General features: G+C 36.6%; 1 protein-coding gene across 1 annotated transcript in view; it reads right to left on the bottom strand.

Annotated features, from left to right (window-relative positions):
- The window catches only part of LOC309619505 (uncharacterized protein), a gene marked incomplete at its 5' end in the record, with an annotated part of 132,357 nt that overhangs the window by 34,179 nt on the left and 73,356 nt on the right, over positions 1–24,822 (bottom strand). The window contains one exon of the mRNA XM_082374696.1: positions 24,127–24,230. The remainder of the gene's footprint in view (positions 1–24,126; positions 24,231–24,822) is intronic.

Genomic DNA, 24,822 nt, shown 5'->3' with positions numbered 1-24,822 from the left:
TATTATTTTATAAATCAAGATTGAGATCATTGATCTTAGAGATGATTTCACTAGAATGCTTTTGATAAACCATGTCATGGAAAAGAGCAAGAAAGTCAGGCTACTCAGTATCAATTTTCAAAATTATTGTAAAATTAATGACTATAAAGCACAGTTTTTCCTTGGATTATTCATTTATTACATCTTTCTAGACTTGTCTCTAATATTTTAAGATCTAATTTGATGATGTTACCATTTAGTGAACTTTACTAGATTCAGTAAGAACCTTTCGGAAGTCTGGTTTTGTGTTGAAAATTAAAGGAACACAAAAGAAGTAGAAAACACAGCTTCTGCCCTTCTTATTTTTAGTGACAATTATGATGCTTTGAATGCATAAACTAATTCAACATAAGTTGTAATCAAAACAACTTAGGTTAAATAATACTTATTAATATGCTTTTCTCTGCCAATCATTCTGTAGTTAAATAATTCACACAGACACATATTATTATTAGAATCTCTTCCACTACGAGGGAAATAAGTCAGGATGGGGAATTATCATAGGATCACATAAATAGTAAGAGGGAGCGCTTCAAGTCCAGTGTACTTTTTACTACATGTATATTGCCTGCAAGAGCAGAAAAAAGATGAATTTACATTTGGGCTCAAAGTTGAAAAATCAAGCCTGTTCTGTTTTGAGTGCTATGGTTCAGAAGTCTTCCTTTAAACATTTTCTTTAAGTCCCAACGGAAAGAAAACATATTTCATGGGTTAGCATAGAAACATGTAACATAATTTGCTTCTTCCTTCGCCCAGGATAAATGACAACGCTGACGACACTAAGACATCAATGCTGGATCCTTCTCTGCAAACTTGTCTCGATGGGTAGAGATTCCCAAAAGGAACCGAATGCAAGGAGAGCTTAGAGTGACAGTGACAAAAGTTTCTGACATGACAATTAGCTGAGGGCCTGCACTGTGCTTTCAATTTCCCTATCTTAAAAATACGCTCTAATTCACAATAATGGAATTTAACTTAATAGAGTAAATATACCTAAGGAGCTGTTACTATAAACCCAAATAATTTTAAAATTGCTTGTATAAACTCATTGATTTACTTTATAAAACAAATGTTATAATTCAAATAAATTTTTAAAATTAAACAAATATAAAAGAAACTATACTCAACCAATAAGGAGTTAAGCGTATTCTTTGGAAATGTAAGAATTCAGGCAGGATAATTAACGTTTTCTTAACGAAGCTGAAGCATCATCGGGCACAAGCAGGATTTTAAAGGACAGTAACACAGTGGAGGGTTTTCCCAGCCCGACAGCTCTTTTCCACTGAACTCTGATTGCTTTTGCGGTTTAGATCTATTCTCTGAGTCTGTCCGTCAAAGCCAATATTAAAGATGTGCTGGTTTGTTTTACATGTAAAAAGAGAAAAGCCATTGGACAGGCTGGGTCCTATTCCATGCATCATTGATCAGAAAAGGGGTCTTTCCACATATAACAAGAATTTGGGGTAATAATAGTAAAACTAATGTTTTTCACATACTGTATGAAATTGTCCTTCCGCTTAGAATCAGCATCCAAAATCTTCTTACTCCAGGGAACTGAACTAAACAAAATAACATGTTTTCACCAGGCATCTCTCATCATGGACACTACTCATATATGAAAGCATGAGGCATAATACCCTATTGCATACTTACGTCCTGAGGCACATGGGGGTTAAAATGTTCTACAAGTCATTATTCAATACACTTCAAAAAAGAGAAGTACAGTCAATGAGATCATAAAAAAGGAAACATAATTGTTTCACTTTCTTCCACTGTGGCTCTTACAAGATTGAAGCATCTTGATTCTCCACTAAGAAGAGTTGAGACAGGAAGCTCAGTTTAACAGTGTCTTTTCTTAAATATCCCCGAAACCTGTAAATGCTAGAGCCCATTATCTCTGTGGGATTCTATATTAGCAGTGAGTCTACGGTTAGGGTAATACACTTTCCCATAAGTAACCTGGAGTAGATCCTGAGGCCTTTTGGTATAAAACTAAATTAATGGGGTACAAGTCTCAATAATTTAAGATGAAATGAAAGAAAGTAAACCTGTATTTCCTTCCTTTATAGCATTTCTGATTTTTACCTAAGGACTTGTTTAATATCAGTCTCCTTCATTTTCTTCTGAATATCTTATTTTTATTTCTTTTCTTTATATCCAAGTTTTTAGCAGAGTCTGAAACCTAGACTACCAAAATACATTTTTGACAAATGACAAATGAGTACGACCTCACTTGTGCTCAATCATCCCTGAGTTTTATCTTATTATAAGACAACTGCCTAAACATGTGACATCACATAATAATGTAAAAGCACTGACTGAGGAACTATGAGTCAGATGTGGCCTTCCATTTACTCTCGTACTTAGTTTTGCCCAACAATCCTATGAACCGACCACTATCATTGCCTCATTTGGTAGGTGAAGAAGGTAAAGGACTGAGAAGCTAAAGGATTTCTCTAACTCATAGGGCACTGTGTATCAGACCCAATGTTCAAACCTAAGCAGGAATTGTCTGAATCCCACTCTTGCTTGAATAGGGAACAGTCTTTCTACCATCAAAATAAAATTTATGTTTGATGTGAAGACCAATCTTACTACTAACCACCCACTAGTGTCCAAAGTAGGCAAACTTGACATTCTTTCTTAGAAATTCATTAACTTTGCACACAAATTAAATTATTTAATTATAAAATAACACAAAGTAGTTTAAAATGTCGTTAGGTCTCACAGCTTATGAACTAGTTTGAGATTTTGACATCTAGAAGACATAGTCCAGAAACTGGAAGCTTCTAAAGGTAGAGATTTCAGGTGTCTCACTCTGATCTGAACCCAGAATATCATATGAAATAGATATTATTATTACTATTATTATTAATTATTATATTTTATATATGAGACCACATATTATAAACCTGAGCAAAACCATACAATTATAATTTTCATTTTAGTTAAGGTATATAGTTATTTTCATGAGATGATATTTTCCACTTCCAGTTCAGATGTGTTCAAAGGATGGATATGACATAGGAACTGGAGAGAAAATTTATTTCATCAGATACTAAATATACATTCTAGCTTGTGAGGAATGTCAGATTGACTTCCATATCATGTAACTAAACAAATCTAGGCACCCCACCTCAGTTCCCCATTAGGTCCCAAAACACAATGCTCCAGCTGCAAGCGGTGGGCACGTTGGCTTAAATAGGGTGGTGGGATTAAGGTTGACAAGGAGCTGTAACTGCCCCACCTGTCACCTGGGGCAGCCTTTCCTGCTGCGTCCTCATCCGAGGACAGGCAAGTTCTGAACGTCACGGGAATCACTCCCCTTGACAGCAAATTGAAAGGAAGTGGAAATAACAATAACTGCTGGATGCATCTATTCAAGGTGCTGTTTGTGAAATTGCCATCTTGCCCTCTTCCAGGTCAGAGGATTGTCCACTCTCTCTAAATCATTAAATTCTTAACCATTAAGTCATTACATTCTTTGAGTTTTAAAATATTCTAGTTTTTGCTAAACATCATAAATCCAAATAACAATGGTTATAACTTCTCTTGGGGGTTTGAGGAAAGGGATACTCAACGTGGAAGAAATGATTCCCAGTGCAATGGCTGACTTTTTAACAGACTTGTGCTCCAGTGCCATAAACTACATGATTTCATGTAAAGTAAACCCTTTCCTAAATGCTCTTTTACAGGCTTAGCATTGAAGACATTGACCTAAGTGTGAGATCTCGTATCACGTACTTTCTTGGTGACACCCTAGTCTTCTTGAATAAGGTAAAAACTAATTTATATGACATTTCTGAGAAAATTAGCTCATTTCCTGTGAATTTGTAGAATAGCTTCCAGTTTATCAGCAATTTTCTACATTGTGCACATTGCATGTGCCGGCCACTGGCCCAGCACTGGACTTGACTCAGAATGAATTAATCTTAATTAAAAAAGGATAAAGAAAGGATAAAGATGGGAGAAAATTTGTTCTCCATCTGAATAAATGCTTTAATAAGAATCTCCAGGGACTTCTTGGAATACACATCGAATACCAAAGGAACATCCAAAGGAACATCCATAGGAAAATGAGGTCTGTTTTAGAAGCATACTTTGGCTGGACCTGCGAGAGATAAAGTGCCGAAATGCAAGGCTACGTACAGACAGAAGAAAAACAACAATATATTAGAGCTCGGTCAACCCAAACAGAATAAGCTATGCCTTGTTTTCATGTTGATTTTGGCATAAACCACAGTACACTTGAATCATTTTGAAAGATGGTAACAGGAGAAGTTGTATTGGCAACAGGCCAAATAAAAGCTAAGGCTAAAAAGCAGTAGCCAGACTGTTCCTTTTGTGTAGAGAGGCTTTGCTATCAGAGAGCAACGGGAAATTCACATTGGAAAAAACACTCTCTTAATAAGTGGCAAAGGCTGGAAAAATCTAGAGAAAGCAAGAGGACACATGAAGTGGTAACACAACTTCACACAGTGAAGCTGAAAAGCAAGAGTGGAGATAAGGCCCGCTGGGCAGTTCCTTCTTGGGCTTCGGGTACACCTGCCATATGGAATCTGCACAGCCTTTGATCACGGCCTTAGGAAGGGAATGCTTTTAAGGATGCCTCCCAAGGGAGTCCACAAGTGTGGCTTCAAGAGAGGGCTTCTCTCCAAGCTGAGACTTTGCTCTCTTACATCTAAATTCATGATCTGGTGACATTTACACTTTCCTTAGTGATTCAGAGGCCATAATGATAATATTAAGAATAAATATACATTCTCCTACATAATCATGACTGACAACATCCCACTCCAAACGTATCATCGGATCATACTTATAACACCTAAAGGAAACCAGTCACCTTCAAAACTCTACCCTCAGAGACCTCTCAAAGTGGCCCACCTTTACGAGAATGTGGCCTGCGGGCAGTGGCAAATTGCCCTAACATAATTATTACCAGTCGGAGAAACATTGCTAGCCTGCAATGAAATTTTCAATTGTCTGTCGAAGTATAAGAAAAACAAGAACAATTACAGTAAACTTTATTAAAGCTATATTTATTCAATATAACAAACTCAATTTGAAATTACATCATTCTAATTTTTGTGTTAAAAACGTTTTATTTAAAAAATAATGGTAGGGGCTTCCCTGGTGGCGCAGTGGTTGGGAGTCTGCCTGCCAATGCAGGGGACACGGGTTCGAGCCCTGGTCTGGGAAGATCCCACATGCTGCGGAGCAACTGGGCCCGTGAGCCACAACTGCTGAGCCTGTGCGTCTGGAGCCTGTGCTCCGCAACAAGAGAGGCCGCGATGGTGAGGGGCCCGCGCACCGCGATGAAGAGTGGCCCCCGCTTGCCGCAACTAGAGGAAGCCCTCGCACAGAAGCGAAGACCCAACATGGCAATCAATCAATTAATAAAAAAGTCTTTAAAAAAAATAAAATAAATAATGGTAAAGACCATTTTTTAAAAATTGATTTGCATTTTATGTCTTAACTGACAATCTTTTGTCAATTCTGATTTTATTTTTATAGTTCATCTTAAAGTTAAAAAGCCTAGGAATTATTTCAAATGGTAGACTTAGTAACAAAAATTTGGCTTTCCAAACTTTCCAAATTAAGCACAAGAAACATTATACAAAAAAGAATGAATGATATATAATATTACACCAACTATACTTAGATTTAAAAAAAGGAAGGATGAATGAACCATTGTAAACTGGAGAAGCTGCAAATGTGCATGCAAGAAAGTTTTGAAAAGTAACCAATATGGGAATTAAAACAGTGAGATGCCATTTTCTTTAAAAAATTTGGTAAAAGTAAAAAGGATAATAATACTGGGTGTTGGAGTGGGTAGGTGTGAGGACCAAGCATTCTCACATCCACTGATAGCAATGGAAACTGACACTAGTATATTAGACTCCCATTTGTTACCGGCCATCAAAAGACATATAATTGTGCATTAGTGCCATGCAAAATTTCTCCACATAGGAATTAACTTCAAAAAATACTATGGATATATCCAATGACTGAGCTACTAGGAAGCTCTCCTCAGAAGTGTTTATATTAATAAAAAGATTAGAAAATACCTCAGTGTACAAGACTAAGAAATTAGCTAAAAAATTATGTAATCCCTAAAATGGAATATTACATAGCATTAATATGATGCCAAATGTGTGATAACTTTGAGATATCTTTAGAATGTATTGTTAAGTGAAAAAAAGAATCCAAAACTGTGTATAGTATGATTTATGAATAGATACAGAGAGAAAGAAACCTGAAAGTGAATATAGCAAAATTAACAGCTAGGTGGTGAGATCAGAGCTTTTTCTTCCCTTCTTTTGGATGAGTGTTATGGGTTGAACTGTATCCCCCCAAAAGATATGTTGATGTCCTAACCCCAAGCACCTCAGAATGTGACCTTATTTGGAAACAGGGTAGTTCCAGGTGTAATTAGTTAAGATGATATCATAGTGGAACAGAGCTGGTGCCCTGATGAGAAGACAATGCGAAGACAGAAACACAAAGAAAAAACACCACGTGACAACAGAGGCAGAGACTGCGGTGATGAAGCTGCAAACCAAGGAGCATCAAGCAACAACAGCCACCACCAGAAGCTAGGAAGAGGCACAGAAGGATTCAACCTAGAGTCCCAGAACTCTGTCGACACCCTCCAGAGTTCTGACTTCCACCCTCCAGACTGTAAGAGAGTAAGTTTCTGTTGTTTTAAGCCCCCTGGTTTGAGGTATTTTGTTATGACTGCCCTAGGAAACTAATACACTGGGTAACACATTCTGAAAAGCACAACAAGCGTAAATGCATAGCTCAGTGAATTAGTGACAAGCGGGTACCCACGTGAGCACGCTAGAAGCTGCCCATACGACTCTTAGCAAGCCCCATCGCTTCCCTCTTTCCCAACGGTAACTACTATCACGGCTTCTAACCCTCTAGCTTCTTCTGTTGAAAATGTTTATAAATAGATCCAGAAAATGTTTATAAATAGATTTTTTTAAAAATCATTATTAACTTTGTCACTCTTTATAGACATTGGTCCACTTCCACATGAAAAGTAGGGAGCATCTACTTCCACTTAACATTCTATAGAATGATGTTGTACTGCAAACCAGAGTAACTTACTTCACACAGGGGGAAAAATTACTGAAATCATGCCCCAAGATGTCCCCCAAATATGTTTTTGTGTGTATAATTACAAGCGTCTATAACTCCACAAAGCTAGTTCCTTCTTAGGTCAATGTAGTATCTTTAATATCCACACCTGACCATTCAGATCACCAAACTTTCAGAAGAGGTTAAAAAACAGCTATCGTCTGTCAATCAGATGCAAGTCCAAATCTAAGTGACTATATAAGCACATACATAGTTTAGAGCTGCTTGAAGTTAAAAACCTTTTCTCTTGTTTCAGAGATATTTACATTAAGTACGCATTTTTGTGTGTATGGCTTCTTTCATCTAATATTATGTTTCTAAAATTTAATCAAGCATATACCACATCTTATGCATCCATTTATCCTTGATATTTGGCATTGTTTGTAAATGATGTTGCTATGAACCTGCTCGTGCATGTCTTTGGTGCCTGTGCACCCACTTCTGCTGGTTATGTAACGGGGAGTGAATTGTCGAGTCACAAAGTATGCATGGCCACACAGTCTTCACAGACAATTACAAACAACTTTCTAAAATATTTGTGGCAATGTACACACCAACCAGCCGTGAGGGAGAATTCTTCTACTTGGTACTGACCATCTTTTTGAATTGTTATCATTCTTGAGGGAGTATAGTAGTATCTTATTGTATTTTAATTTGCACTTCCTTGATCACTAATCAGTACTTTTTCATGGGTTTATTGGCCATTTTGGTACCTACTTTGTGAGTGCCCAGTGGTAAAACTACACAGGTAAAGAGTCTGACAGAATAAGTAATTTGATAATAATAAGATAATAATAAGAATTAAATATAATATTATAAGAAAATAGTATCACTGGTAACATATATTAGTAAATGGTTTTAGTAATTTTTTTGGTTTTAGTAATATTTATTGAAATTAATAAAATATATTATTATGTATAAGCAAACTAAACCTTTAGAAATGAGGTGAGACTCATACCACCTCCTTCCTCTGTAAGAGTTAGTTTTATGAAGCACATTGTTTCAAGCTATATAAAGCCCCATTGAAAATGGTTTAAAAAATCAGGCTGTTGATTGCCTAATATTATAACAATTTCAGAGTAGCATGGTTCCAGTATCCATTAATTCAGTGTTCACTGAACATTACTGAGACCATCTCTCCAGTGTTTTGGCTCTACAACAAAATAGCTAGGCAGGATGTTCAGAGTGGCTCTCCATGGGTTCAGACCATAAGGAGGTCTTTCAAATTTACAGGGAAAAGTTGGTATATTAACATTGATTTTTCTCTCATGTCTGAGAATCTCATTGATTTATCATCTGATGATATGCTTTGTATAGCTGGGAAAGAAAGCCAATGTCCTGAACCAAATTTCATAGGTATGGTATAATAGATGGGGGAAAAAATCTAAATAAGCATCTTGAATGAATGCCCAATTAAATGAAAATTCCAAGTTTAAATTCCAGATGTAACACTGAGCAAGTTTTCCTCAAACCCATGTGGGTTGTTACACAAATCTGTAATCCAAAGATCATGCTTAAAATGTTATTTTACACCTTAATGTATGACACTGATTAATGCTATAGTCACACAGGGATGATCTTGTTTCAAACTAGAAATATTCCTTGAAATGAGAGTTCAATTCAGCATGAGAAAAACTCCAAGATGACAGAAAGGTTTATTAAAATATTTTTGGTGAAAGCTATATAGAAATATCTAGAAACAGACTTTTTCACTAGAATTTAACATTTCTTTATAAAATGCAAAATAAATAAAGCCTTCCCTTGCAAAGCTTTTGTGCCAGAATTGCATTTGGTAAAGTTCCCCCTGGGCTCACGAATGTTAATTATTATCCACACCAAGATTCTAAACCTACACTTCGCAGCTTCTGCAGACACACCCAAACACACCCAGAAAATAAAGGCATGTGCAACACACACACACACACACACACACACACATCACACTGTCTCAGAGAAGCAATCTCCCCAGAGATTCGCTTGGTACCTGTACTTCCCTTCTCTCTTCAGGTTAGCCTGACAGATGCTTCATTTCCCTGACTTCATCTCTTGCTTTCCTTAAGTCTAGTTATTCCTCTCCTTTTGGATATTCCACTCAACTCCTGTCTGTCTCACTGGGAACATCTTTTCTCTCCCTGTGATTCTTGGATCTTACTTGGGCTGCAGGATCTCCCCCACTCCCTACCTGGAAGGAGAAGGAAGTATGAGAGCTCTGATGGAAGTAACAGCACTTCAGAACCAGTGCTTAAGAAAGAACCTCCCATGCCTTTCACAACCGCCTTAGATGCTTTTCTTTCTCCCAGAAATAGGAGGGAAACTCAAGGAGGTTGCTGCATCACGCACTCTGGTCCTGTTACTCAGTCATGGATGAAGATTCGTTCAGTTAACTGGAGGTTAAGACTGACTGTCAGTTAACATCTCATTGGCAGCCCAGAAATGATCCATCCTAAACCAAACAGGGTCTGCTTCACTATCTTTCTATCTATAACTTCAATCACATGGCCAAAATATCAGCATTAGACCCATGAGAAGGAAAACTGATAATAGCTCATGTGTGGGGGAGAAGACACTTCATAAATGTTCTGAGCATTGGGCCAAACACTCTACATCTACCACAATATTTGGTGCACCAAACTGGAGAGACGGGTCCTATCATCACTCCTCCTTTCTAGACAAAGAAGCAGAACATTGTAGAGGATGTTTGCTTAAATTTATAAAGTTACTTAAATAGTTGAAGTAGGATTCAACTTCTGCTTGCAGGGTCTACCTCTAACATTTTTAAAGATGCAGGTCAAAAGTACAAATGAAGGCTCATATACCACACATCTAAATATTTTGACAAATTGTTAATCAATTTTAAATGAAATAACTCAGATACTCTTACCCTAACAAAAACTGCTTCATAAGAACCTAGAAGATCAGGTTCAAATCTGGATGTCTAGATTCCTTGGTATCCTCAGGAACAAAGCCCACCTCTTCTCAGTGTGGCCTCTGTCCTGTGGCACAAGCAGCCACATGCATTCACTCCTGGTGTCCCAGCTGTCACATCCACCAGGCTGTCTACACACACCACAAACAGTCAGCCTTGGCCAGCTCAGGGCTTGAAGAGCTCACAGCGGTGGTGTGACCCATGCAGGAAGGGCTGATTTGGAAAAGAAACCAAACCAGGTCCCGGAAAGAAATTAAGAGCTGTTAGCTCAGAGAATTTGGGGTCCAGGTACCTGGAGTGCAGTTTGAAAAAGAGAGGGTTTGGCTCCTTCCTTGAAGCTATAGCCACCTTGCTCACAGGGGGCATCTAAGAGGACCAGGGTGGGGCTTTCTAGAGCAGTGCTTCTCAAACTTTAATTTTATTTGGATCACAAAAGCCTGGGGCCCTGAGCAGGGGCCCCGTTACTGATGTCTGAGGGCAATGATCCCTGCCAGATTCTAAAGGCTATACTTGTAGCTCCACTGCTACCCTGCTGCCCAACAAAGTTCAGAAGAAAAATAATACAGAAAAGATAAACTCATGAAGTCTCTACAAGCATAGTTAGGAAATATAATACATATAGAAAAGTTTCCTGGGAAGAAGCTCAAATAATGAGGTCAATTTCAGAGATTCTGTTTCTTTCTCCAAAACTATCCAAGCCCAGTTTTCTCTCTATAGAATACATCGCTTTATCGTCTTATGTAAATCATTATTTGTTGGCTCTCAATGACACGGAGTGAGTGGGAATACTAAAAATACTTTGCGACTTGGCTCTAAGGAATTGTGGAGAAAATCCTGGCTTGTAAGCTGGGGTTTTGGCTCTAGTTCTATTGCTAACAAGCCACCATGGGTAAGTCACTTAGCCTCCCCACCTGATTTTCCTTGTCTAGAAAAGCATGATAACAGTGAAGGCCTTGCGGACCCCAAAAAATGAAATATGGATCAAATACAACAATACATATGAAACATGTATTTTGGAAATCATACAATGGATTTATCTACAAATCTATGTATATGTAAGATGATAAAATTTACTGTTACTGTAAAGAAAAACAATCTTTTTATCATCTTTTTAACTTTTAAATACTGCAAATATTATGTAATGTTTTAGGGCATTATTTTCAAAAACATTTCCAGGATTTATGAACTAGGAAACAAAGAAAAACACTTTTAGAAAACCATTTTTCTTGGGGAAACATTCATGTTAGTTTCTGTCTTGCATAATTTTATGCTAAAGATAAGACATGAAATAACTAGGTAAAGTTACAAGAGGCAAGTTCACAATTGAATTACAGGCAACTTCTACACATATAATTCAAAACAGCTTTTTGAAAAATCTCCACCATTCAATAGTTAAACATCACATATGTGTGAGAGAACTGAAAACGATTTGTTTATCACATACATGCCCAGAAATGTATTTTAAAAACTCACCATACAGGATATCATACATTAAGGATTTGATTATACATTTTCCTAATTTAAAGGCAGAATGAACTATTTTCCCTTTTGACACAGTTAATCACTAATCAGATAGTTTCTTTTTTCTAAATAAAACAATATAAATATAAATAAACAATTTTATATTTAAGGGATCATCTTTTACTGTCCCCTTGAAATTAAAGTTTCCATAAAAGGAAATGAAGCAGCTGTAGACCTTCTGAATAATTACTTCAAATAATTCACCTTCTCTACAAGTTTCTTGTATACATCAATATACCTTGCTTCACTATCACCTGACATTTATCACCTATATTAACATCTTCATCAGGTCATAAGGGCAATATGTCCTACATAAATGAAATTTATATAAAACTACAACTTATTTCTTTAAAATAAAAAAATGTAAATGATTTTATATGGAAATATTTATCCTTCATTCATTGAGTCACGAGTATATGACAGGTCCTTTATAAATACATCTAATTCTTCCAAACCTTGAATCCTTGGTTTTGATATCCATTTTTACTTGGGCTTTAGAATCTCATCTAAAGACATCCATATAGGGCAGCACCATCCAATACTGTCACCACTAACTGCATGTGGCTAGTGAGCACATGAAATGTGGCTAAGACAACTAAACAAGTGAATTTTCAATTTGATTTAATTTCAAAGTAACCTAAATTTAACTTAAAAACGATACTCCATTCAATTTTTAGAAAACTTTTAAGTGTGTTTGGAACAATTTCCGTACGTGAGTTTCCCTTTCAACTGCAAGTTTTATAAGTCTAAATAGAGATCAAGTATTTCAGGTGAATATTTAGCATCCGAATTGAGACATTTTTGCTGTAAGTGTAAAACATACACTGGATTCAAAGACTGAATGCCAAAAATTTGTAAAATATTTCACTGATGATTTTTAATGTTGATTATATATTGAAATGATAATATTCTGGATATATACCCTAAATAAATATATTATTGAAAGTAATTTTACTTATTTCACTGTATTTAATTTAATGTTAAATTAAATTAAATTTTACTACCAGAAAATTTTAAATTACATATGGATTCACATTGTGTTTATACTGGACAGCACTGGCATGGAATATGGCTGCCTTCAGAGTAAAATCTAGCCTGTCTGTCTACCAAGTTGGTTAGTTCCATTAAGGATAAGCTGATTCTCAGTGTATGAATCATTTGCATTAATCAGTTGTCTTTGGGTTAAATAGAAACACTGAACATGATTAAATTTTAATATGAACCAAGAACGTCATTGTGGCATATATTTTTACTCTGTGCTATTTTCAGTGCCAGTAGGATGTTTTTAAGCTATATTACGCAGTCCAAAACTGTTTTGGTTTTGTGGTTCTCATATCTATTTCTTTTTTTTAATATTTTTTTTTTCTAATTTTTCCCCTTGTTCTCAGACTATGAATTTTTCTCCCTTCCCCAGCCCCGTTACAGACATGTTTCCCTAGGAGGTCCTTCTTCCCTAATCTCCTTAAACACCTTTGGTGTTCATTCTCTGTGGACCAGAAAGTCAACTAAAGGGGTCGCTTAGCATCAGGTATAAAGTGTCATCCATTTGGCACCTGCTAAACATGTGCTATTATCCAGACCATTTGTCCAAAAGATTCTCACAGAAAAGCAGAAAGATATAATATAATGGCTTTATAATGAATATTTCATCTGCTTAGAGAACCTTTATTTTTTTCTGCTTAACTTCCATGTTTGGCATTGTTCTAAAGGTTTCATTTGGCTAAATAAGTGAATATAGGTGTTATCATTTCCATTTTTAATGTTATTTGGCTCAAAAGTGAGTGCACATTAATTAATTCTACAGCTGCCACTGTCTGCTAAAACTGGCAAAAGAAATCATAGTGAAGAAAATTCTGAAATATGGTATATTAAATCAAGAATGAAAATATTCCATCTGCCAAATCATTTACTTCTGAATGAAAGTCCATTAGAGAACATTCAGAAAAACACCTCCGAGAGCTCATCATTATAAGTGACTTCAAGACACTAGCCAGGTGGGTGGATTTGTTTTTCATATATTTTCATTTTGTAAGACTGCTGTCCATATTACAAAACAAATTAGCATTAGATTATAGAGTGTACTCCAAAATCCACTTAAAAGGTCTAACTAGTGGTTCTAACATTGGTTATTAGTAGTCAAGGTTAAGACACCATTTTAATTTATTTTGTTCTTTAAATATTTTGAAGACTTTTGTTCTTTAAATATTTTGTTTTAGGTTCTTTGGATTCTATGTATGTGTTTATTTCCACGCCAGAATATCCATGAATCCCGACAGTCAAGGAACAGAATTTCCACAGGTAAATTTATTTACGAAGTTTTAAGTTTTAAAAACGTTAGATTATAAAGAAATGAAAATAAAATACAATGTTAAATTTTAATAAAAGTTACCTAAATCAACTTTTTAAAATTTTAGAGAACTTCCAAAAAGTGTAGTCAAATTTATTGCTTGAAAAAAAAAAAACCTGGATTGTTAAAAGCGCCTAATTTAACAAAAGAATGGAAACACAGAGGTCTCCAAAGACAGCATTTCAAGCCTGTCTACTGAAGCAGCTGTGATACTGCCATGAAACCCAATGAACGACAAGCTCAGGCGCCAGCCCACCTCACGCTGCTTGCTGTGGGCTCTAGTCACCGTGCTAGAACAGAGATTTCTGAAATTGGGAATGTTCCTTTAAAGTAATGTAAAGTCAGACATAACTGTCTTCCAAAAGAGCAAAATGGCGTAAAGTTAGAACTTGTTTCCCAAAAGAACAACTATTTGAAGCTGCGCTTAACATGTGCAATTTTTAATGAAATTCTGAAAACACTGGCGATAAATAGCTATGCAGCAGAAAACTCCCTTGAGTGCAAATCACAGAACAAATCCTCGTCTTAATACAGGATGGACCGACTGTCCAGATTCCCAGGCATTACATTTTTGTCCTATCCACTTTTTGATCTCTTAGTCAAGACTTCAACTCTCCATTCTAGCCCAAGCTGTCCCCACCCACAATGTGGACATCGTTAAGAAGAGCCAAGCAAGATCTTTCAGACCCTGGAGCATTCTGTATAGTTTACTGTAGCGCAAAATAACTTCTCACCTTCTATCATATTTAATGGGGATGTTCTCCTAAAATCAACTAAGGAAAAACTTAAGCCCTTTTTCAAAAAGAAAAATGAAAAACAAAATGGTAACACACAAAACACCAGAATTGACATTATGCTTACCTTCATGTGGAATCTAATCTTTTATCCCTCAAACAACAACTCTCCCCATGCTTCTTTCAGAATATGCCTATTGTTGAAATTCAGTAAAGACTGAATTCTTATCCTTTTTGTTCCCTTATCCCCTATGTCTTCTGAATATAACATTGCCTTTTTAAAGTTTCCAGTGGCCTATACTTGGAAGAAATGTAGAATTTACTTTAAAGCTGTATGTTTAAAGTGGTTTATAATGTTTTAGAGTTTATGGTTTTCTTTAAGAATGTAAAGAAGCTATGTAGCTCTTCTCTGCTAAAAATACCCTTAAACACAAAATATTACATACAATTTCAATGAATTTATGGATTTATTGGAAAAGACCTCCCAATGGTAGTAGATCTCAGGTCAAAAAACTCATGAGTTGCATTATTCTCATGAGTATACATTGCTAGTACTATACAACTTTTACCTAGTATGTAGAGTGTATGAATTGGGAATTGACCATCAGTGGCTGCATGGAAATCTATTTGATGTACACTATTTTCCCCCAGTTTTGAAGATTTAGGATTTGTCCCTCAAAGTTACTTATTTTATAACAATTCAATCGTGTGTTTAGTTTTAATTCTATCTTTAACTGTTGCTTGAAAGGAATTTTTTAAAATCATGTTAATCATAAATAAATAGAAGGCAATAAATGCCTATATAAATTTAAGGATGATTCATTTTGATTATTAATTAGGAAGTTGAAAAAACAGAGGCCAACAAGGATAATACCCAGAAATTCACCATACCCATGATGAAATAGAAAATAAGCTATATCAATAAGTAAGTCAAGAGAGATAAGGAAATTATGTCTATGTACGTTACCCCTCATCTTTCCAAACCCTAGATAGTGGGGTACCCCAGGAGTCATTCCTCACCTCCTCTCTTATCCATCCATATTTAGGTCCTAAGTAGTTGCATCCAGTTTCAATTTCAAATGCCGCCTGTACACTTGGCACCTCATAAATGATTATCTGCAGTCCCCCCCTCTCTTCCGAATTCCAGAATCATATCAGTACCTACTAGACTTCTCCATTTAAATGTCTAAAAGAAATCTTGTCTGAAATCCATACCTTATTTTCTCTCTCAAACCCTGTTGCTCCCAAGGTTTTCCCCATCTCAGTAAAAAGGCATTTCCAGTTATTAACACCAAAAGCCTTGCTGTTTCACTACACTTCTCCAGGAAGAACCTATAGACTCTACGTATTAAATGTATACAAACTCTGACCAGTTGTTCCCCACCGCAGTAGCAACCTGGTCCAAACTACCATAACCTCTCCTCTGGATTACGGTCGTGCAAAATCTCTCAACTGCCTGCTGCTTTACCATTGTCCCTTATTCTTCATATAGCAGCCAGAGCAATACTCGTAAGTTTGTTTCTGGTAGATCAGATTTAGAAGTAGAAGGAAGAAAGGGAATCTCAGCTGACTCCCAGATTCATGACTAGAGTAAGTATGTAGATGATGATACCATAAATACAGATGGGTAATAACAGAGGAAGAAGAGTTTGTCAGGAGTTGGTGGGATCACAACTCCTGTTTTGGATATTTTAGATATCTATCATCACACATGGAAATGGAAGTGTCAGGTGTGCAGTTTGATATCTAAGCCTGGACTTGAGGGAGTACTAAGGGATGGATATATCACTGGGTATAAATCCACATACATTGATTTAAAGCCAATGGAACTCATGAGATTTTCTAAGAAGTGAGTATATCTAGAGAAAGAGGTCCAAGAATGAGCTGTGGGACCACCCAATATTTATCAATATGGCAGTGGAAAAGAAGGTGGCCAAAGGGATGAAGAAAGAGTAGCCAGTGAGACAGTAGGTGATTTCACAAAAGCTAAGAGAAAACACTGTCACAAGAAGAAGATGTAACTGTGAAAAAGATAGAATTATTTCTCGAATTTCATAAAGTTTAAGGTAGATGCAGGTTTATCAGTGGATTTGGTGTTGGGAAGATTAGATAATAATTGTCTGATAGCTTCTATTTTCCCAAGAAAATATGAAGTGTGATCATCAGCTGGGAGTTGGCAGTGAATAGATGCTATTGGGGGAGATAAAGAAGATACTTTTCTTATTACAGGAAATGAGAAAGAAAATTTACTAGCAAAATATAAAATGTCATATCCCTTCCAGTTCTAGAATTCAATACATTTATCTCATTTTCCAAGGAATTCCATAAACACTAAATCATACAAAAGATGGACGAAGGGCACAGAGGATTTTTAGGGCAGTGAAAAAAAATCTGTAGGATATTATAATGATGGATGTACGTAATTATACATTTATCCAAACCTAGAGATTGTACAATACCAAGAGTGAACCCTAAGGTAAGCTATGGACTTTGCGTGATTATGATCAGTGCAGTGCAGGTTTATCCTTGATAAAAAAAAAAAAGTATCATTCTGGTGAGTGATGTTGATAATGGAGGAGGCCATGCATGGGTGGGGGGCAGGGAGTACATGGGAAATCTCTGTACCTTCCTCTCAATTTTGTTATAAACTTAAAACTGTTTTTAAAAAAGTAAAGACTCTTAAAAAAAAGATTAACAAAGGGAGGTAACACTTTGAGGTGACTAGGAGAAGCTTTATGATAGAGTGAGGATTTGAGGAGTCTTTGTGGTTTAGTTAGGACTTGAAAAAGAGGAAATGAGAGAAGAAGATGCATGGAACGAAGGCACAGGTGTTTGCCAAGAGGTAGAGGTGGAAATGGACAAGGTGTCAACATTTGCGTCACCTGGTGAAATATTTCGCTAACTACAAAACCACTTTGTAAAGAAATACAAACTCTCACTTGCTCTTTCTAACATTAAGTCCTAGTAACTCCAAAGAGTTATATCTCAAAGCAAATTCACCTTCCCTCCATAAATCAGCTTCTGTCCCCTATATTTCCCTAAATTCTAGAAATGAGACCATGATTCTTCTTGTCTCACAGGTTCAAAATGCATGTGACCCTTTGCTCTGTCCTTCATCTACCACAGGCGGCCTCGTTCGGGCTCTCTGGCACATCTGGTCCTTCTTTCTCCCTGTCACTCTCATCAACCCAGTTCAGCCATCCATCATCTAAAGCTCACATGACTGCAATCATCTGCCACCTAATCTAGATTTCTCAAGTGTCTCACAGTCCAAATGGATCTTATGAGTACTCCTGAACCACAACATTCATCATATTTTCCCCTCAAATCTAAAACTTTTGATTACTCCTTATTACCTCCTAATTAAAGTCTAAACTCATTCACCTTGTATTAAGGCACTTTGGAATCTAAAACCAACTTTTCTTTAAAGCTCAATTCCCCAATATTATCTAATACGAACTGTCGATTATGTCTCTGCAAAGTTGCCACATATATTCCCATCACCATGATTTTGCTTATGCTGTTCCTTTTAGTTTGGGTGTGCTCCCACCAAAACACACACACATACACACTCATACACACTATTCCTGTCTCTTGAAATCCTGCCCATCAATTTAAATAGTACCACTTTCTTCATGAACCTTTCCCTCATAGGTACATTACAAAATGTTCTCTTGCTTCTTTGAAGTCAAACAACACTGCTTTATTATTCCCACGTTACTCTAAACTTACAACGAGAAAACCCAGGCTTACACGCATTCACTGTCAGTTAATTATATGACCATGGACAATTCATTTGACCTCTCTGAGCCTCAATTTTCACATCTGTAAGATGTAAGGGTTGTAAAACTAGTAAAATATGGCACAGGTAAAGTTTCCATTCATGTAATTGGCATTTGCTGAAGACCTTCTTGATGAATCATTGTTAATACATAAGATGAAATATTTCTCTGTATGAGGCAAAGACTCAGAATTTATTTATTTAGGAATCTGGAAAGCATTTTAACAGATATTATCCAGCAGTTTAAAGTTTATAATAGATAACAGCAGCAAGAAAAGGCGAATCATAATAAATAGTAAGCATCTATTATGTGCTAAGCTCCCTGAAAACAAATAGTTATAAGAAATGGAAACACTACAAGCAAACAATTGTACAACACCTAAAGAAATTTTCTAAAAGCTAGAACATTGCTACATTGCTTAAAATATCTTTTGTTATAGCAAAAGCAAACATTACATATATCTTTGATATAAATATGACACCCAACATCTCGACTTAAAAATGAAAAGGCCGATCTTATTTTGTCTTCATGACGTGAACAAATCCATCAGAGGGATTCTTTAATGGATTAACCAGTTGGTTGGCAACGTGAAAACACAGGCTTGCCCAGACCATAAAATAATTTGCCAAATCAATCAACTTAGTAACAACAAAATCAAACAATGCTAGCAAAAATTTGCAAATGGATGGGTGGAACTCCCACTTTTCAATCTGTTGTTTTGGAACTACAGGCACATACTGTAAGACTTTTAATATTTTGAAATATTTCTTACTTCCACTTAATTAGGGAATGCTTTAGAGAAGAAGACAGATTTTATTTTTATGATGGAAATTTCTCTGATTTTCTCTAAATTTAGGGGAAAAGAAAAGTGTGCAGCAAGTATAAGGATGATTGAAAAATTGTCAAGGCAAAAAGGAGTTGAAGGAAATAATCTTTTGCTGTAAAGTTTACCTAGTTGGGGTTCAGTGGGAACAGAGGAAGAAGCTAAGCGTATAAGCATAAACCAAAGACACAAAGAAAGCTGGAGATGAGATTCTTGGGTTTAATGTGTAGGCTGAACAGGAATCAAGGCAGAGTCCTGAGGGGAAAGAGGTGGTCAGATTTTTCAATAATGATTCAATCTACTGGACAAGCCCAATTCATACTCAGAAGTTAATTTATTATCCCTTTTCCTAGCTTAGTATCTAAAAAGTGAGACTTCTCAAGTTACAAGCTTTGCCAATTCTTTTTTACACTGTTGTTGAAAACTTTACAAACAACAACAAGAAGTTTGGTTAAAATGGATTTATTACAGTTTAAGATCCAATTATTTGAATGAAAAAATCAAAGTAGAGACTAGGGAAGTGAGTGTAAGACAAACAGAGCCTGAACTAACAGTAATTCTAGAAAAACTCATGAGGAGAGACCAAACAAGAGAGATTAGAAGAAATTAGATCTCCCCGTGAAAAGGTCTTTCTCTTTTAACTAATAGAAATAGTCTTTCAAACAACCTTATTTAAAACTTGAGCTTCCAGGGCTGAGCAGTTTGCCTTTACATCACCTTACATTCATTAACTTTATAAAATCTGGGGAAAGGCATGCCAAAGAAGCAATTAGTTTACACACCACTAAACAGAAGGTGGGTGAGCTAATGCAATATCTGTCACTGAAAATGGATCCTGGGCTAAAGTTGATTGCTGTTTTCTTTTGTTTTTCCCTGATAAACTTTTTTTTTTCCTGAAAAAAAAATTCATAAAAAGTGGGAATTTGATATTTATCTTAAATCTACAGACTTGGCTTGTTCATTAAGGGCATTGAATTTGTTTCCCTGTTAAAACTAACAGTAAAGAGTGATTTCAAAATCTCAAGGAATTAGGATCTTTCTCTAATGTTCTGAATGAATCTACCCAGGGGGATTGCAGTTCCTAGTCAATTTCAGTTTACTTTTTGCCTCGGGCAGGTCTCTGCTAATTCTTCTCTAATTACAAGCACTGTTGACTTCATAAAAGACACCAGTTGTTGACAATGTTTGAAGATTTATGAAAAGTGATCTGGCATCATTATACAGAACTCCCTTTCAAAACTACACTTGTGGAAACAAGTTGTGATTCTTAATCAGGAGGTCCGCTTAATTTAAGACAAGCTAAAACACTGGTCTTCCACATCTGCTTAGTCTAATTCACTGACATACGCCTTAGAGCTCAGTTATTGAGTACCAAGCTCATGGATGATGTGGCTTGAAGACTAGGTGCCCATGGAATGGATCAACCATCGTTTCCATCTGGGATCAGTGTGACTGGCATTTAATGACATGGCTTAAAGGTTGACTTCACGATATGAGAAAAGCATATACATTTTAAAGCAGAAACTATTCTTATTGAGCACTAGTTCAATATATTATAATACTTGGATGGCCTTCGATGAAAGTCTATGAGCAAATGCTATAACTTACGTTTCCATAGTTGATTCTATTCTTTGTTGCTTCCAAAATACTTCGTCACGAGCTATCAGAATAGGCTGCCCACAGACGACGTTTCATATTACTTTCTTCTCTCCCTATTCATCCATTTGAAAACTTACAATGGCTTCTACTTGCTTTATATACAAAGATGAAATTCTACTGCTTTATCACTGACCTTGATAAACCAGCTCCAGCTTTTGAGATCACGAATTCAAACTACTTTTACAGACCACACTTCTATCCCATCCAACTCTCTCACTTAGTTGATCTCACTACTGCTGTTCTTGGCTTTTTGAAAACATCTAGTTTCTTTACTGTTTACCTATGGATAAATCCTCTTCTAGTCTTTTAAGTTCCATAAATTATAATTTCAAACACTCTCTTGACTGCTTCCTTTATATTCTTACTCTATCTGTCTTTCATGGGGTCTACGTGAAAAACCCAAACCTGAATCTACCCACTTCTCCACCTTCCCCACACTGACACCTGGTGTAGATGTCACTTTGGGTTGGGCTCATTCAACACCCATTCGCGATTCTCATTTCCCTTTTCTGTTTTTGTTATAGAAAAGTTAGATACTTACTTTCCTGCGTCTTCTTGAATCTATAAGTGTCATATGGCATAACTCTGGCCAGTTAGACATAACAGGTAGTTTCTGCTAAAGCTTTTGCTTTTTTGATTAAAAAAAATTGCCTATACTTCCCTTCCTTCTTCCTCCTTTAGATGCGAATGTGATGCCTGGAGTTGCAGCAGCCATCTTTTAACCCTGAGCCAAAGGCCAAGGAAACCACCAAGACACCATTCCTGACCCCAGGGGGATGCTGAACCTACTCCTGCAGGCACCACAAACAGAATTCCTAGCATACGAGGGGAAATAAACTACTATTTCTTTAAGCCACAGTAATTTAGCTTTTTGTTACCTGAAGAAGAAAGCATCTAACTGATATTTCTGGTCTGGCGAATGAACTATATTATATAAACAAACAAAAAAATAAATAAATAAAAATAAGCCACCTGCTCAGACTGTTGTCACACTAAAAGTACGGACTCTAAGGTCACATGGGTGTTCGGTTCTGCCCAGCTCCTCCCTTTCTCTTCTCAGCATATTTTCAGGTCTCCAGAAGGCTATTTTAACCCTGCCAGTTAATAATTTCCCTTCTTAATGTACAGAGAAAAAAGAAGCTGCCAGTCTTTTCTTGGCCCCCACGGTCCAACTTCCGTTCCTCCCGCTCTGTCCCTCCCAGTCTCGCCAAACATGTTTCTGGACATGTCTTGTTTGATCTAGCGAGAGAAGTCCATAACGTTCCTAAAGTTCTCCTTTCCAACGTGCTCTTCAGCCTCTTCTCCCTTTAATCTCAGAGTCCTTTTCCAGAATACTCCTCAAAGTCTCCTCATCCTGTGTTTATCCCTGTTAATGTTGGTATTTTCCAGGATTCTATCATTTGCCCTCTATTTACTCACTCTTCCACCCAGATTTTTTCCTTGCATCTATATCTGACTGGTTACTAGAAAATCCCATTTTGATGCCTCAAAGATATCATGTCCAAACTTGAAATCCTATCTTCTTGCCCCCAAACGTCCTACTGTGTTTACTGTCTCAGTGAAAGGTATCATCCTGTATTCAGTGACTCAGGCTAGAGATGTGGCACCATTTCCGATCCCTTTATCTCCCTCAAACTTCACCTGGACTCCATCATCTAGTCTTGTCTGTTCTACCACCCAAATATCTCAGGATTCTAGACAATTTTCTCTGAACTCTTTGACACTTTTCTCCAACAGACCCTCATCTCTCTCCTAGAATATTACCACAGTCTCTTAACTGGGCATTGTGCCCTACTCTGCTCTCCTACAGCCCCTTTCCTACCATCCCCTCCCCTCTGGCAACCAGCAATCTGTTCTCTGTGTCTATGAGCCTGTTTTCATTTTGTTTTGTTTGCTTGCTTCTTCGTTTTTTTAGATTCCACATATATGTGAGATCATACAGCATTTTTTTTCCCTGTCTGACTTATTTCACTTAGCATAATACCCTCTAAGTCCATCCATATTGTCTCAAATTTTGACAATTTTTACTTGCTCTACAGTAAGATTTATTACCCCATTTAGATATCATGCATGATGTAAGAGGTCCAACATTAGGATTTAAGCATTGAAAGAGTGTGAGAGAGGGGGAAGTATCTGCACAAACTTAAAGGTAGTAAATCTGGAGTCTCCTGGTCTACCTACTCCACAGGTTTAAATCATTGAAAGAGATTCTATATATCTATATCTATGCATCAGAAAGCTTGATCCTTTATGTCTTATATTTTCATGTTTTGAGCTTAGGAAGAACGGAGATTAGGAAACAAGAGGTAACAAACAATTTCTCAAAAATACCAACCTCAGTCACTTTCAAAATGAACAATTTCTAAGTGAGCTGGAGTAAAATGATATAATGTCATGTAAGGCAGAAAATGTGAAGTCTTGGAAGCTTTAATGCATTCAGCTGCATTCTATTATCTCCTGCTTGAGAGTCAGCCCTGTAGACTCCTCTGATATACTCTTCATTAAATCCATCACTAAGACCTTGAAAAGAGGCACCCTTGCTATGCTTTTAAATGAATACATTAAATATGTTCAATGACCCAAGAAAAGTATTCAGGAATGCCTGGAAGAGAGTGGAATTAATCTTTCACTTATATAGCACTAGCAACTCTTCAAAGTATTTGTACCTTTCAGTAGATGTTGATTCACTGGTTATAGGTTTATATACTAAATAAGCCAATAAGTAGGTCTTGACTAGTGTATGCTCAGCACTGTTTGGCATGGCAAACTATACAAGAGAAATAATCAATATAGTGCCCATTTTTGGAGAAAGATATGAGAGACTCACATGACACTGCTAGAGAATGACCCCAGGCCACATATATTTAAGTGCAAAATGATACAAGGTTACGTATATTTAAAGTGCTTCTCTGAAAGTTCAGAGAAGGGAGAGGTCATTCTGAGTGTTCGTACAGAATCACAAAACTTTAGGACTTGTATTTTCTCCATTCTATTTCCAAGATTTTGGATCATCTTTACTATCATTACTCTGAATTCTTTTTCAGGTAGACTGGCTATTTCCCCTTCACTGGTTTGATCTGGTGGGTTTTTACCTTGCTCCTTCATCTGCTGTGTATTTCTCTGTCTGCTCATTTTGCTTAACTTACTGTGTTTGGGGTCCCCTTTTCACAGGCTGCAGGTTCATAGTTCCTGTTGTTTTTGGTGTCTGCCCCCAGTGGGTAAGGTTGGTTCAGAAACGTTTAACAAGGACCTAGAAGAACAAAAGAGTAAACAAACAATGATGAACAACACAATAAATGAAATTTAAAATTCTCTAGAAGGAATCAATAAGTGAGGCAGAAGAACGGATAAGTGACCTGGAATATAAAATAGTGGAAATAACTACCACAGAGCAGAATAAAGAAAAAAGAATGAAAAGAATTGAGGAAAATCTCAGAGACCTCTGGGACAACATTAAACATACCAACATTCTAATTATAGGGGTCCCAGAAGAAGAAGAGAAAAAGAAAGGGACTGAGAAAATATTTGAAGAGATTATAGTTGAAAACTTCCCTAATATGGGAAAGGAAATAGTCAATCAAGTCCAGGAAGCAGAGAGAGTCCAATACAAGATAAATCCAAGGAGAAACACTCCAAGAAAAATATTAAACAAACTATCAAAAGTTAAATACAAAGAAAAAATATTATAAGCAGCAAGGGAAAAGCAACAAATAACATACAAGGGAATCCCATTAAGGTTAACAGCTGATCTTTCAGCAGACACTCTGCAAGCCAGAAGGGAGTGGCAGGACATATTTAAAGTGATGAAAGGGAAGAAACTACAACCAAGATTACTCTACTCA

The sequence above is a fragment of the Balaenoptera borealis genome (genome assembly GCF_965194805.1).
Source record: "Balaenoptera borealis genome assembly, chromosome: 21".
NCBI lineage: Eukaryota > Metazoa > Chordata > Mammalia > Artiodactyla > Balaenopteridae > Balaenoptera > Balaenoptera borealis.
This window is presented reverse-complemented; position numbering and strand designations above follow the sequence as displayed.